The 14,043-nt window shown below is 43.8% G+C and overlaps 1 protein-coding gene across 1 annotated transcript in view; it reads left to right on the top strand.

Moving 5' to 3' along the window:
- Nucleotides 1-14,043, top strand: part of WDR19 (WD repeat domain 19) — a 3,663,919-nt gene that overhangs the window by 1,095,175 nt on the left and 2,554,701 nt on the right. The gene's annotated exons all lie outside the window — the stretch shown is intronic.

Below are 14,043 nucleotides of genomic sequence, written 5' to 3'. Positions count from 1 at the left end.
CTGCTCCTGTTGTTGGCCCTGCATCTTAAGCCAGTACTCTGCTGTACAGGACACATTCTGAAGTTATTTGAGTTTAATCAGTGCCAAATTCCAAACCATTGCTGGTTACTTGACATACTTAAAACAAAAAACATGCATCAGAAATAAATGCTTGCAAGTTTGCTTAACAATACAAGTTCAACGATGCATTTCTTCCTTACTTCCATGTTTACAGGTATTTTTAATTGTTTCATAGTTCATAGGTTGGTACTAGGCTATCGGTCCTAAGCCTTATACAAGCCTAGCCATAACAATTCCCTAGATATTTCTTCCCGCAATATTTACTTCCCTGGACCCCTGTCTAGCAGGGAGACTGACGTGATCCCTCAGGTGAATTTTCTATCTCCCATCCAGTTGTAAGTTTCCTCTTGAAGAGGGCCAAGGAGGCGCACTGCTTGACATGTATGGACAGTCTATTCCAGAGTATGGGGAGTGTCTGGGTCAGGAATCTATCCCTCCAGCATGTTTTGTTCATTGTGATGATAAGGTTTAGATCCCTGGAGCGTGTGGCTCTAAGGGATTGGGATTTCTTTAAGTGGAGCACGTCCAACAGCTCAGGGTTTGACATGGCCTTGTATGTTAAGCAGAGATCACCTCTGAATAGACATTATGCCACAGAGTATTGCTGGAGCTTTTTAGACAGTCAGCATAGGGCATCTGCTTTAGGCCTGTGATTCTTTTAGTGAGGTATTTATGTGGCCTTTCCAGCTGTTGCAGATGTCTTGTGAGGTACATACCAAATGGGGCATTGTACTCTATAATGGGTCTAATGAGGGATGTGTACAGTGGGACAATGACCTCCTTTTTTCTGGATGAAAAGCCCTTAGTGATGAGGTGTGCAACATAGAAGGATTTCCTAACTGTTTTGGTGATGTGGTTATTGAAGGTAAGACCACTGTTCACCTGTGTCCCTAAGTCTCTCATCACACTTTCGGTGTTTAGTGTACTGCCACCTATGTGGTAATTCATGGGTGCATGGTTTTTCGCAAAGGGGATAACTATACATTTCTTTGCATTAAGCTTGAGCCTGTGGCTCTGGCACCAAGCATCTGTTTCTGTAAGGCCCTTTTGTAGAATATCCACATCATTTGGGGATTCAGTAATGGCTCCCAGTTTGCAGTCATCTGCAAACTTTGTTTGCCAGAGTCCCTTAGCGTTGGCCTGTACTTCAGATAAGTAGATGCTAAACAAGAGCGGTCCCAGGACTGAACCCTGAGGTACTCCACTTGTCAACTGTCTGGAGATGAATTTTGAGTTGGCTACTTTTACAGTCTGGGTTCTGTCAATAAGCCAGTTGGCAACCCATCGAATGACGTAGGGATTTATGCCCAGCTTAGTAAGTTTATCTATGATTTCAGAGTGGGGGATGGTGTCAAAGGCCTTGGTGAGGTCCAGGTAAGCTGTGTGGAACTCCTTACCCTCGTCCACAGATCTGGAGACTGATTTGAAGAAGCCAGTCAGGTTCGGGAGACAAGATCGGCCCTTCACGAACCCAAACTGGGTGGGGTCCAGTGTTTGAAGGTTGCCAATGTCTTTGTTTATAAGTTCCATGCCCTTGCAGATCAGGCTCGTCAGACGGATGGGACGGTAGTTCCCAGGATCCAAGGTGGATCCCCCTTTGTGGAGTGGGATAACTGTAGCTGTGCGCCACTCAGTGGGCACGAAGCCTGAGGTGAGGCTATGATTAAACATGACACTTAGGTGAGGTGCCAGTTCATTTTGTAGTTCATGTAGTGCACAGCCCGGGATGTCATCTTGTCCCATGGATGCTGTATTCTTAGCTTTGGAGAGTGTGGTTTCTATCTGTGTGGCCATGATTACCGGAATTTGGCAGTCTTTTGGTATTGAGATGGGCCCTTTAGGGGGTGAGAGGGGGGTGAAGTTGGCACTAAATCGATCTGCCAGGATATTGGCAATATCCTTGGGATCAGTATATTTAATGCCTTTCTGTTGTAGCTCAGAGCAGATCTGAGCATTGCCATTTAGATTCTTGACATAACTATAGAATGACTTGTGGTTGTCTTTGGAATCTTTAGCAATTTTATTTTCGTACCTTGCTTTGGAGGATTTTATGAGGGATCTCAGCTTCTTACTGAGGCAGGTAAGGGAGTTTTTTGTATCCCGAGATTTTCCTCTTTTCTGCAACAGTTTCTTCCTTCTGTTGTGTAGTTTGTTTATGGCAGGGGACTACCAGATTGGCTTCCTTTTTTTGGAGGAGAGCGTCTTGGTTCTATTTGGGATGGCACGATTCATGCATGAGTAGATGTGCTCGTACAGTGCCTTAGTGTAGGATTCAGCAGTCGAACTTTCAGCTCCCGTGTCATGATGTTTGTCACTTCTGACTTGAGTAGCATGAAGTTGGCTTTGGAGAAGTTTTTTTACAGAGGTTTCCTTACTGGGGGGTGGGGGTGGGATGTGGACGTCAAGGGTGATTAGCTTATGGTCAGACCTGACCAATGATGGGGTGTCCACTGATATGGAGCATCTATCTCCCATGTTGGTAATGACCAGGTCTAGGATATTGGAGCCCCTGGTGGGACAATGGATTAGGTGATCCACGGCATTGGAATTTATGAATTCCAAGAACCGTTGGGAAAAGGTGTTGGTACCCGAGTAGTTTTCCCAGTTAATGGCAGGGTAGTTGAAATCACCCAGTATTAGGGTGTTTGGTTGTATCTTAATATTTTCCAGTATGTTTAGAAAGGTGTAGTGAGAATCTTGGGGCATGGTGGGGGGGTCTGTAGCAAGCTACAGTTTGGATTGTAGTCTTACCTAGTGTTAGTTGCCCTTGGAAAATTTCAGATGCATTGTGTTGGGCAACTAGCCTGGAGGTGTGAATATCCTTGGTGAATATGGACACTCCTCCACCTTTAGTGTTTCGGTCTTGGTTTTGTGGCTGGAAAGTGTGGTAAGAGTTGTAGCCTGGTATTGCAGGGGTGCTCTCTGGAGACTTGAACCAGGTCTCAGTTATTGCACAGATATCGATGTTCTCCATTTTTAGGAGTGCGTCGAGAGAGTGCATTTTGAGGTTTAGACTTCTAGCATTGAGTAGCATTACCTTCAGATTTTGCATGCTTGTATCTGTTACAGTGGTGGTTTTGTCCTTTGAACCTTGCCTAAAAAGGCTCATTTGAAGTATTTTAGTAGGTCACTGAGGGTTATGTTAAGGTTTGTTAGTTTTATAGTTCTGTCATACTTTTTGATTTGTTTTTAGTCAGTTTAGCTAGATTGGGTATATTTTCCCAGTAAATCCATTTTCTGATTACTTAGCTATGCCAGTGTTTTATTTTACTTTTTATTATTTTTATATTTTTTTTTCTGTTTTAATATGAGTAAATTTAAATGTTTGAGAATTGCTTTAAGAGAACAGTTTTGTGGGCATATTTTGAATAGGGGAAGTTATTTTTTCCATTGAAGTCACTGGATAGCTTGGACATGCTTTACTTTTTTAATGCAGTAAATGTAGGCTTGGGTTTAGTAGGTTAGAAAATCTAAACCAATGGACTAGATCTTAAGTGTACCTACAGGACAGACATCAGTGACTGTGGAAAGCCTTAGCTTCTGTCATTGTGGAACCACTCAGTTTTTTGTTTATGGTTTATGGTTCATCATCTCCAGCAATTAGCATTCAAAATCAGTTTTTCAGAAGTTCCCAGACTCATGGACAGATGCACACCATATCTTCATCAGGTACATAACATGCACTTGCTACATAAAGTGCACTTATCCCCTGCACTAGCTAGCACTCTTTTCTACTGTCACAGTTCAAATCTCAGTCCTTTCTGTCACTGGTAAACATTTCCTGTGTTCCCATGCATTTTGGTATTTGGTGCTAAAAGCTTCCAAATTTTGAGTAATGACGGAGGAGGCTTCTCACAGGGCTGGTGGAGATGAGTAGTATAATCTCTCTCAGCGCCCAGGAGATGGGCCAGAGTTTTGGCACCCAAGAATGCATTAAGAGGATTGCCTGGGGCTTAGTCCTTTTAAACATATGTCCGCATTCTGCATGGTGTCCTCAGTCACCCAGGGGTAAGGATCAGCATTAGACAAAATAGATAATAGCTTAATGCTGAAATGTATCCTGTATCACAGTAAGAGTGACACCAGACATCTGGCAGTCTTTTCATTAGATGTAGAGCATTTGACATAGTTGATGGACATTATTTATTGTCACAGAATGCAAGTGAGCAAGGGAGATTGTAGATGGTGACATTATGTATGTATGGATCTCTACTGTGTCCCAGTAAACTAACCTTAAAAGCGCTATCTTCTGTGACCTACTATACAGAGGCACAGTCAACTAATCTAAAAGGGTGGCGAAAGCCAAACACACTCTGGCTAGGCTTATAAATGCCCTAGGGTAGATAGCCTAGTATCAACCTATGAACCTATGTAAATGCAGTATGTTTAAAAAGAGTGGGGTTAGGTTTCACTTTTATGCAGCTTATGATGATCCACCCACCAGAACTGTGCAGAGATGACGCTGTGCATGACAAAGAAACTATGTAGCAAAGTTCCTGCATGAATATCCAGGATGTGCACTTGTGAAAGTCAGTTGTAGCTTCATAAGTTTGCTAAGTAAGTAGTGAAGTTGGCTTTGGGAAGATACTGCAAATCTTTAGCCACAGGATGTTGTGCATGCCTTGACATAGCAGTGCTGGTAAGTGGATAAATCCACTGTACCAGCAGCTTTAACATGAAGGTGCCCATTGACTGGCACCAGTTTGTTTACTTTATATGGGTGAAAAGAGGTGGCTAGGAAAGTAAGAAAAAGGGTAAAGAAAAGACAAGGAAAGCACAGAAGGATAATGTAAATGAATAAGTGGGAGGAAGAGGTGAGAGAGGAAGGCATATTATTTTTGGTGAGGATAGCCCCTTTTTCTGCAATATTTGAGGGGAAAAGGAGGGAGGGTATAAGGAAACAAGGGTAGAGGTAACAATTAAGAAAGCTGTAGTAGTAAAGACAAAAAAAACGTATAAAAGAAAACAGAAGTGGATGGCGACACGATAGAGAGGATTCACAAAGGGGGGGGGCAAGACAGACAGAGGAAGGATAAAGGGTAATGAATGAGGCTGTAGAACAATGCACAAGGGGAGGGTTTGACAAAATAGAATGTGTACACAAAGTGCTGGAGTTAGGAGAATTACATGAAGACAAGTACATGCCCAAACACTAGTTGCCTGACTGCCTTCCTAAGGGTGGTTTTGTTGAATAGTAGTCTGTGAGAGACTGGTGGTCAAGGCCTACCAATTCAGTGAATTTTGAAGTCACTGCAGGAGTTGCTGATGTGGGCCCTAAGACCATCTCTCCATCCATACCACTGAGTGGAGCTGGAGCTGCTTGAGCAGGGCTACACATCCCATGCTACCCCAATGGGGAGGAGCCTCTAATTCCCCAGATAAGTAGCAGAAAGACACACTGCATGTGGTGACTGGTTATGAATTATAGCAGAAGCAGCAGGCTGCAGCAGAGATCCCCTTGACTGTTTTAGACCAGCAGAGTGAGTAAAAATGGGAAAAAAGCAAATGATGAGCACATTGCAAATGATAAAAATATGAATTGAAAGCTGAGAGGTGAAAGAAAAGACACATACTAGGTCAGGGGTCTTCCAATCTCCTGTGCTACCAGTGCCTTTTAGTTTCAGTATAATCCCATGGGACATTGTTAGCACAGCATATTCATTGTCAGTATGTGATTAGGAGAACAACATGTTGGCAGGCTGTATAAATCTCCTGGCAGTTACAGGACAGTCAAGGGGCATAATAGTGTGGGCCATTTCATAAGGTGTAATCCCTAACAATATGCCCAGAAATATCTTATACGTCTGCAGCAGTCCACCTCTCAAAACACTTTATATATGCCATTAAGCCTGCTTTCCAGCAAAGGCTGTACTACTGAAAAAATATATGAAAAAAAGGAATCCCAAAGTAAACATGAGTGCAGTACAAGCTATACAGACAGCCACAGCATAAAACAATGGCAACAGGGTAGAATGTCTTCTCTGTTACATAACAGAAAGTTGAGATGAGAATTACAACAATAAAGAAAGGCAGCCAACTTAGATAGATGGAAGAACAATAATGAAAGCAGAGGTAAAGCTGCTGAATGACTCTGGATGTGACATTATAACCCCTTCATCCCACTGGATCAGTGTTTCTGGCTGCCTTCTTTTCAGGTCACCATATTTATACTTGCATTGTTTCCCTGAACTGGCAATGCCAGTGGCATGGTTCAGTTCATCTGCCAGGTCAATCTATATGTCGTCTTTATTAAATGACCTACTCTGAGCAGCATACAGTCTTTCCGTATACCTATTGGGATACAGGAATGGGAAGGTGTCCATCGTATTGATCAATGTTGTAGTAGCCTTAGCCATATGGGGATATATTCTGCCAGGGATTTAACCAGCCAGCTTTCAAAGCTTCAGGCCACTTTCCACACACTGAAATTGTTAGGCAATTCCAGCTGAGCTAAAAGACAAGTTTGGACACCAAGACCTTGAGAGCTTTACTTTTGCCGAAGAGTAATCTCCTCCAAGGCTTTCGAGGATCAACTGTTGAATTGGTGCTGTTCCTTTGCTGGGTTGATGAGTTTACTTAGGGGTAAAAAGTTTCATTTGCGAAATATTTATTGATTTATTTATTTAATTGTTTATTTCACATTTTTTTCAAGTTGGTGGGGTTGATGTCATCCGGGAAGGGGTAAATGCCAGTGTGATAGACTGACTCCACATAAAGACCGCCACACTAAGTGTCTTTTTTGCCTGGGTGCTGCTCACAACCATACATCTTGTTCTATTTGTCAGGTATTTGTCTCTAAAACTCTTCATAGTAGGCTTTCTTCCCTTTCTTTGTATCTTGAGAACCAACGTCTTAAGCTTCTTGCTGCAGATGCTATGGATGGAACTTCCTGCCCCAAGTGTCAGCAGTCAGGGAAGAAGAAGGTGCATAAGGTAAGGCTGGATTCTTCTGTTGTCCAGCCTCTGCCGGGAGTTTCTCCCAAGGTTATTACAAACCCGGAGACTCACCTGGTTGTATTGTCAGATTCCTCTACCGCATCTGGGTTGGAGGTCAGTGAGGATCTGGCTGGGCGGACAGCATGTCTGACAAGGCTTTGCAGGTGTCCATTTTGGGCATTCTGAGGGAACCACAGTTGATTGTTTCCAAGGGGTCTGGAGAGGTCCTGCAGATGTTCTTCATTCCACATTGCTGCAGTCCTAACTATTGGGTAGTCCGCTGTCCAGTCGGCCCGAATACCAAAGTATATGGCTGACGTCGGTCAGGGCGCATTAGACTGACGTCAGTACGTCAGGGTACTAATGCGCATGACCGACGCCATTTCCTCAGTCTTTTTTGCCGCATGGTCCGATGCAGAAGCAATTTTGCGAGTGCAGGTTGGCGTTCTGAAAGTTTCTGAAGCCAGAGTTTCAGACCGAATCAAAGTTGGCTAAGTACCCGTTGGGAATATTTTGTTTTTTCTTGCCTCAGTATTTAACCGGATGTCAGAAAAAGTGAATAACTGTATTTCTTGTGGGAAACAGATACCTCATAGGGATTACCATACTTTGTGTATACCTTGTTTAGGGCCTGAGCACGACGTTGTTGGATGCTGCTCTTGTGCTAGATTTAACAAACGCACTATTAAGAGAAGGTTAGACTGTGCCAGGTTAGTGTTTGGGAAGCGTTGTAATTATAAAATGCCGTCGGATGCTCCGACGCCGGCTTTGGCTAAAAAACGCAAGGACAAAACAGCAAAGCCTAGAGTGGAGGAACCGACAGTCCCAGACGTCGGTTCTTTAGAGGGCTCAGTGGAGCCGGAGGTTTTGCCAGGTGTTTCTTTGGAGTCTCAAGGAGAGACTTTACTGTTACAGGATGTATCCTCTCAGGAAGTAGGCCAGGCTGTGGTGCCTTCTCAGGTGGCTGTTCTTCCCTCTCTTATAAGGTGGTCAGAGCCTCCCCTTCTGTTTCCAAGGCTTCTTTGAGGGCAGGCCGAGTTTTGCTTCAGTGGGGTTTCTCCTAGTACTTCAGGGTCTTTGCCTAAGAAACATATGCTTAAAATGGCAGAGGATTTGATTACTATGATAAGGGGTTCTATGCCCCCTCCTGATAAGAGGCCTAGGGTGGAGTCTGAGTTTGAGAGTTTTGAGCAATGCTCGGAGGCTTCTGAGTCTTCGGCTGAAGACTTGCAGGAGTACCCTCCTTATTCTGATTCTGATGTGGATGATTCTACTCCTTCAGCTTCCCCTCCTGAGGATTTTTCATTTTCAGAGACTCTGCATTCCATGAGGGAGCATTTTAAATGGGAAGGTCAAGATTTCTCTGATTCCAGGAAAAGGCTTAGGGAATTCTTGTTTTTACCCCAGCACAGTCCTTTAGCTATACCTCCTGTTTTGACTGTAGTGGAAGATGTTTTTGCAGAGGCTTCCCTGAACTGATTCTTTGCCTCCTGCCCCAGTTAAACCGGATAGGTATTATAGGGTGCCTGAAGCTCATAAGTATCTTTTTAAGAGTCCTAGGGCAGACCCGGAAACTATCTCTCAGGGGCCTAAAGGTGTGAAGGCCTCAGTTGTTAAAAATCCTGTCCCTCCTGATAAAGAGGCAAGGGCTTTGGATAGATGGGGAAAGAAAGTGTATACTTCTTCCACTTTAGCCATGAGGGCGTTGAATTGTCAGTTTCACATGTTGAAATATCAGAATTACCTTCTTTCACAGTTGAAATCTAAGGTGGATGCTCTGGCGGAAGGTATTGAGTGTAAAGAGTTGCAGGATTTAGTTCATGTGTCTGAGCAAGTGGGTAAACATTCCTTGCAATGTGGTTTTGATGCTGTGCAGGCCTCCTCCAGGGTGGCTGCCACTGGTTCTGTTCTTCGTAGGCACGCCTGGTTGAGAGATCAGAACTTAGCTGAGCATGTTAAGACACGGATTTTGGATGCTCCTTTACAGTCTGATGTGTTGTTTGGTTCGCCTGTGGAAGCAGTTTTAAAGAAGATGGAGGACAAGGCTAAATCTATGCAAACTGTTAAGGATTTTTTGCAGGTGCAGCCTCCGAAGTTTAGTAGAAATTGGCCTGCTAAGGGATGGACTTATCCTGCTTATGATTCCCAGTCTAGGGGTAGGTCTAGACGTGGTAGAGGCAGAGCTCAAGGTGCTTTTAGGCCTAGGGCAGGGAGTTCGCCTGCTCAGACTTCTGGTGAGGGCAGGGGTCAGTCCTTTCGTAAGCAGACCCAATGACCTGCCTTTTCAGCTGCCAGTTCCTTCTCGCCTGGCGGCACCTCTAGGAGGAAGACTGTCTATTTTCAAAGAAAATTGGGATTTAATTACCCAAGACAAATGGGTTTTGGATATCATTCACCACGGTTACAGGTTTTATTTCCATACCTTGCCTCCTTTCAAAGGCATGCCGGACATTCCTCCTCTACAAAGACAAGAGGCTCACAAGCAAATATCTCAGTTACTCCAAATAGGGGCCATTCAGCCGGTTCCTGTGCCAGAAAGGGGCCTAGGATTTTATTCTCGCCTGTTCCTAGTACCAAAGAAGGGGAACACGTGGAGACCAATTTTGGATTTATCTATCCTCAACACTTATCTGGACATTCCCAAGTTCAAAATGTTGCCCTTACAACAGCTTTTACCTCTGCTGGGCAAGGATCACTGGATGGTAACTTTAGATCTCAAGGAAGCTTACCTTCATGTGCCTATAAGACTAAGTTGCAGAAAGTATCTGCGTTTTCGAGCTGGAAATTCTCATTATCAGTTCTCTGCATTGCCCTTTGGCTTATCTACTGCGCCCAGAGTATTCACAAAGGTTCTGGCTCCAGTGATAGCTTACTTCAGGCTACAAGGAATTCAAATCTATCCTTACTTGGACGATTGCCTGATTCTGGCTCAAGAAAAGGAAGACCTTCTACAGCATTTGGAATATGTCATAGCAGTGCTAAGATGCCTAGGGTATTCTGTGAACGAAATAAAGTCCAGTCTAGTACCCTCTCAAGACATGTGCTTTCTGGGTGTGAGACTGAATACAGCAGCCCAGATGGCCTTTTTAACCCCGGACAAACAAAAGAATCTTTCCAGTTACTTCCATCAACTATCTCTTCAGTCCGGGCTGACTGCAAGGACAGTCCTTCAAGCCTTAGGGTTCATGGCATCTTGTATTCTGGTACTTCCCAATGCCAAACTGCATATGAGGAAGTTACAATGGTATCTCAAAAATGTGTGGACACAGCACTGCCAGGATTTGGACACTGTCATTCAAATAATACCTTGCATTCAAAAGGAATTTTTGTGGTGGGCTCAGGAATGTCACCTAAACAAGGGACTCTCTGTGACCCGGCCAGAGGCGAGTCAAATTCTAACGACAGATGCCTCAGACATTGCTTGGGGAGCTCATCTAAATGGAAAGTGGATACAAGACAAGTGGCCTGCCAGACTACAGCATCTACATATCAACATGAAGGAGATGTTAGCAGTCCAGTTTGCATTAATGGCTTTCAAGGAGTTACTTCTTCCAGGGCAGGTGTTGATTCTAACAGACAACACAACTGTCATGTGGTACATCAACAAACAAGGGGAACACATTCTTACCCATTGTGCAGGCAAGCAATGATTTTATGGGAGACTGCGCTAAGCTTGCAACTAACTCTTCAGGCAAGGTTTCTGCCGGGAGCACAGAACTCCTTAGCAGATGTGTTAAGCAGACAAATCATGGATCCCCACGAGTGGAAACTGGATCTTCATGTATTTCAAAAGTTGACTGTCCTGGGGAACTCCAGACATAGATCTGTTCGCTTCTCCACTAAACCACCAGCTGCCAAAGTTTTGCACAAAGAGGTTTCATCACACAGCTTGGAAAGTGGATGCTCTTTCTTTCAGTTGGAAAAGTCTTCATGTGTATGCGTTTCTACCTCTGCCTCTTCTTCCAAAGGTGCTTCTAAAGGTCAGACAAGACAAGCCAAGGATGATTTTAATAGCTCCAGATTGGCCTCGGCAGCACTGGTACCCATTACTGAGGAGTCTGGTAAAGAAGCCTCCATGGCCTTTACCCTTGATTCCACATCTGTTGTCTCAGAAGGACGGTCGTCTGCTCAATGTCAAGCTTCACTCTCTTCATCTAACAGCTTGGCATATTCTGTTTTGAAAGACAGCAGGTCTCAACTTCCTCAACAAGTTTTAAATGTGATTATGGAAGCCAGAAGACCTAGTACAAGGAAAGTGTACGCAGAAAAATGGAAGAGATTTTTGTTTTGGACTGCAGCAAAGAATTTGGAGATTTCAGAGCCGAATTTGAGTGTGGCTCTTCAATATCTTACTGAGTTATTGGACAAAGGTTTGTCTTTCTCTTCCATTAAGATTCATGCTGCAGCAATTTCAGCTCACTATGATTGTGACCCACCATTGTTTTCACATCCTTTGTTCAAGCAATTTCTTAGAGGGGCAAAGAATATAAGACCCCCACGTAGAGCTCCTACTCCTGCTTGGGATCTCAATTTTGTGTTGGAGAAACTTACTCTACAACCTTTTGAGCCTGCAGCTACTGCTGAACTGAAATACTTGTCATGGAAGACTGCTTTTTAGTTGGCCATTACTTCTGCAAGAAGGGTTTCTGAGTTACAGGCCCTTATGGCGGTTGAGCCTTTTGATTTTTCATAAGGATAGGGTATCATTACGTACTAATCCTTCCTTTATGCCTAAAGTGGTTTCTAGTGTGGCTTTAAACCAAACTATTCATTTGCCTACGTTTTATGCAGATCCCCAAAATAAAGGGGAAAAGATTTTGCACACTTTAGATGTACACAGGCAATTGCGTTATTATTTGAGCAGGACTAAGGATTTTAGGCAGTCTCAGCAGTTGTTTGTTTCTTTTGCTTTGAGTTCTCAGGGCAAGCCTGTGTCAAAACAAACTATTTCTAGGTGGATTGGGTTTTGCATTGCATTTTGTTATTCCCATCATGGCAAGGAGATTCCAGCTGGGATTAGGCCTCATTCCACTAGGGCTACTGCCACTTCAACAGCTTTTTTAAGGGGGGTGGCAACTAAGGATATTTTGGAGGCAGCTACTTGGAGTTCAGTGCATACTTTCTCTAAGCATTACCACCTTCCTCTCTACTCTAAGTCTAGGGCTGGTTTTGCCACAGCTATTTTGCAAGGCATGTTATCAGCTCCTGCTTCCTTATGATTTGCCAGCCTCCCTTACCTCTGCTTTGGGATTCTACCCAATAGTTAGGACTGCAGCAATGTGGAATGAAGAACATAGTACAGTTTTGTACCTACCATAAATGTAGATGTTCGAGGATCCACATTGCTGCAGTCCAATTTACCCTCCCTCCTTCCCCTCTGTGTTTAGGGGTGGTTGTGTAGGTGAGGTTATATTCTGCTGAATTTGTATATTTTGTATATAAATATATTTTGGTGCAGATATGTTGGGAGTTTTTTGGTTTTTGGCCTTATCTTTTCAGGGTCTTCTGACATCTGGGGCAAGAAAAGACTGAGGAAATGGCGTCGGTCATGCGCATTAGTACCCTGACGTACTGACGTCAGTCTAATGCGCCCTGACCGACGTCAGCCATATACTTTGGTATTCGGGCCGACTGGACAGCGGACTACCCAATAGTTAGGACTGCAGCAATGTGGATCCTCGAACATCTACATTTATGGTAGGTACAAAACTGTACTTTTCTCTTTAGGGAAGAAGTTCCTACTACAGTTGTGGACTGCCAAGCTGAGTCAAGGTCTTCTCCGGTTTCTAGGCCGGGCATCCCCTTAAAAAACAAACAGAAAACTAATCATGTTTCTTCTGCTCCTAGGGATCCACAAAGTGAGTGGCCGACCTTTACTCAGGGGTTATTTAATGCTTTACTGTCATTGAGGCCTCCTCAAGGGGTTTTGGTTCCTGCTACTCCTTGGTCCTCTTCTTCTCCTAAGAGGCCCAGAAAACTGAATTATTCTGATGTGGATTCTGTTAATGAATCCCTTGCTTATTCTTCCCAGATTCCTTCTCCTTTAGACTACAGGTCTCAGGAGGAGGACTGTCATACTCTTGATTATCTTCTGAGGAAATGTTCTTTGGGGACACAGTCTCTAGGATGAGGGAATATTTTAAGTGGGATTGTGCCCAGGTTTTGGATATCCGTAAGAGGTAATATGAGTTACTGCAGATGGAATCTCCTAAGCCTGTGGCCCTTCCTCCTGTCTTGCCTGCTTTAGTGGATGTTTTTTCCAATGCCTCTAAACCACCAGATTTCCTGTTGCTTTCTCCCAAGAAGTGTGATAGGTTTTATAGGGTGCCTGAGGATTGTTGTTTTTGTTTAGATGTCCTGCTGCTGTACCCTCTGTGGTGTCTGTAGCCTCTGATGAGCCATCTGAATTGCTTCCTTTGTCCAAGTTATTGCCTTCTGACAAGAACAAGTAGAACCATGGATAGGCTAGGTAAGAAGGGTTACACTTTGGCTACACTAGCTTTTAGGGCTATTAATTATCAGACCCATATCTCTAGGTATGTGTTGGTTCTTCTTTCTCAGGCTTGTCAGCTTCTTTCTGATCTTCCAGACTCTGAGAGTAAATCTTCTGCTCTTTCCTTGCTAGGGACTTCCTCTCAAGTAGTTTGTCATTCTATCAAATGTGGTTATGATTTAGCAGATGCCTTTTCTAGGGTTGCTGCTTTTAGCTCAGTTCTGAGGAGGTATTCTTGGCTTTGGCTTCAACCTTTACCCGATGATATTAAGGCTAAGTTGATGGATGCTCCTCTAGATAATAAACTTTTGTTTGGGGAAGCGGCTGCTGGTTTATTTAAGTCTATTCAGGACAAGGGGAAGGCTTTATAGGAGCTTAAACATGTTTTTGTTTCTCCTGTGTCTCAATTTCATTGAAACTACACTTCTAAGCCAGCCTTTGTTCATCCCAAAATCTTTTTGGTGACTTCCTTTTCGCCCTCCTTCTAAAAGTAAAAAGGGTAGTAAATGGACTCCTCCTGCTAAGGCCACTCAGAATGCAGGGATTCTAAAGCCT

Source organism: Protopterus annectens, chromosome 2.part1, assembly GCF_019279795.1.
Source record: "Protopterus annectens isolate FY-2018-M chromosome 2.part1, PAN1.0, whole genome shotgun sequence".
Classification (NCBI taxonomy): Eukaryota; Metazoa; Chordata; order Ceratodontiformes; family Protopteridae; genus Protopterus; species Protopterus annectens.
The sequence above is the reverse complement of the archived record's forward strand: the minus strand, read 5'-3'. Positions and strand labels throughout refer to the sequence as shown.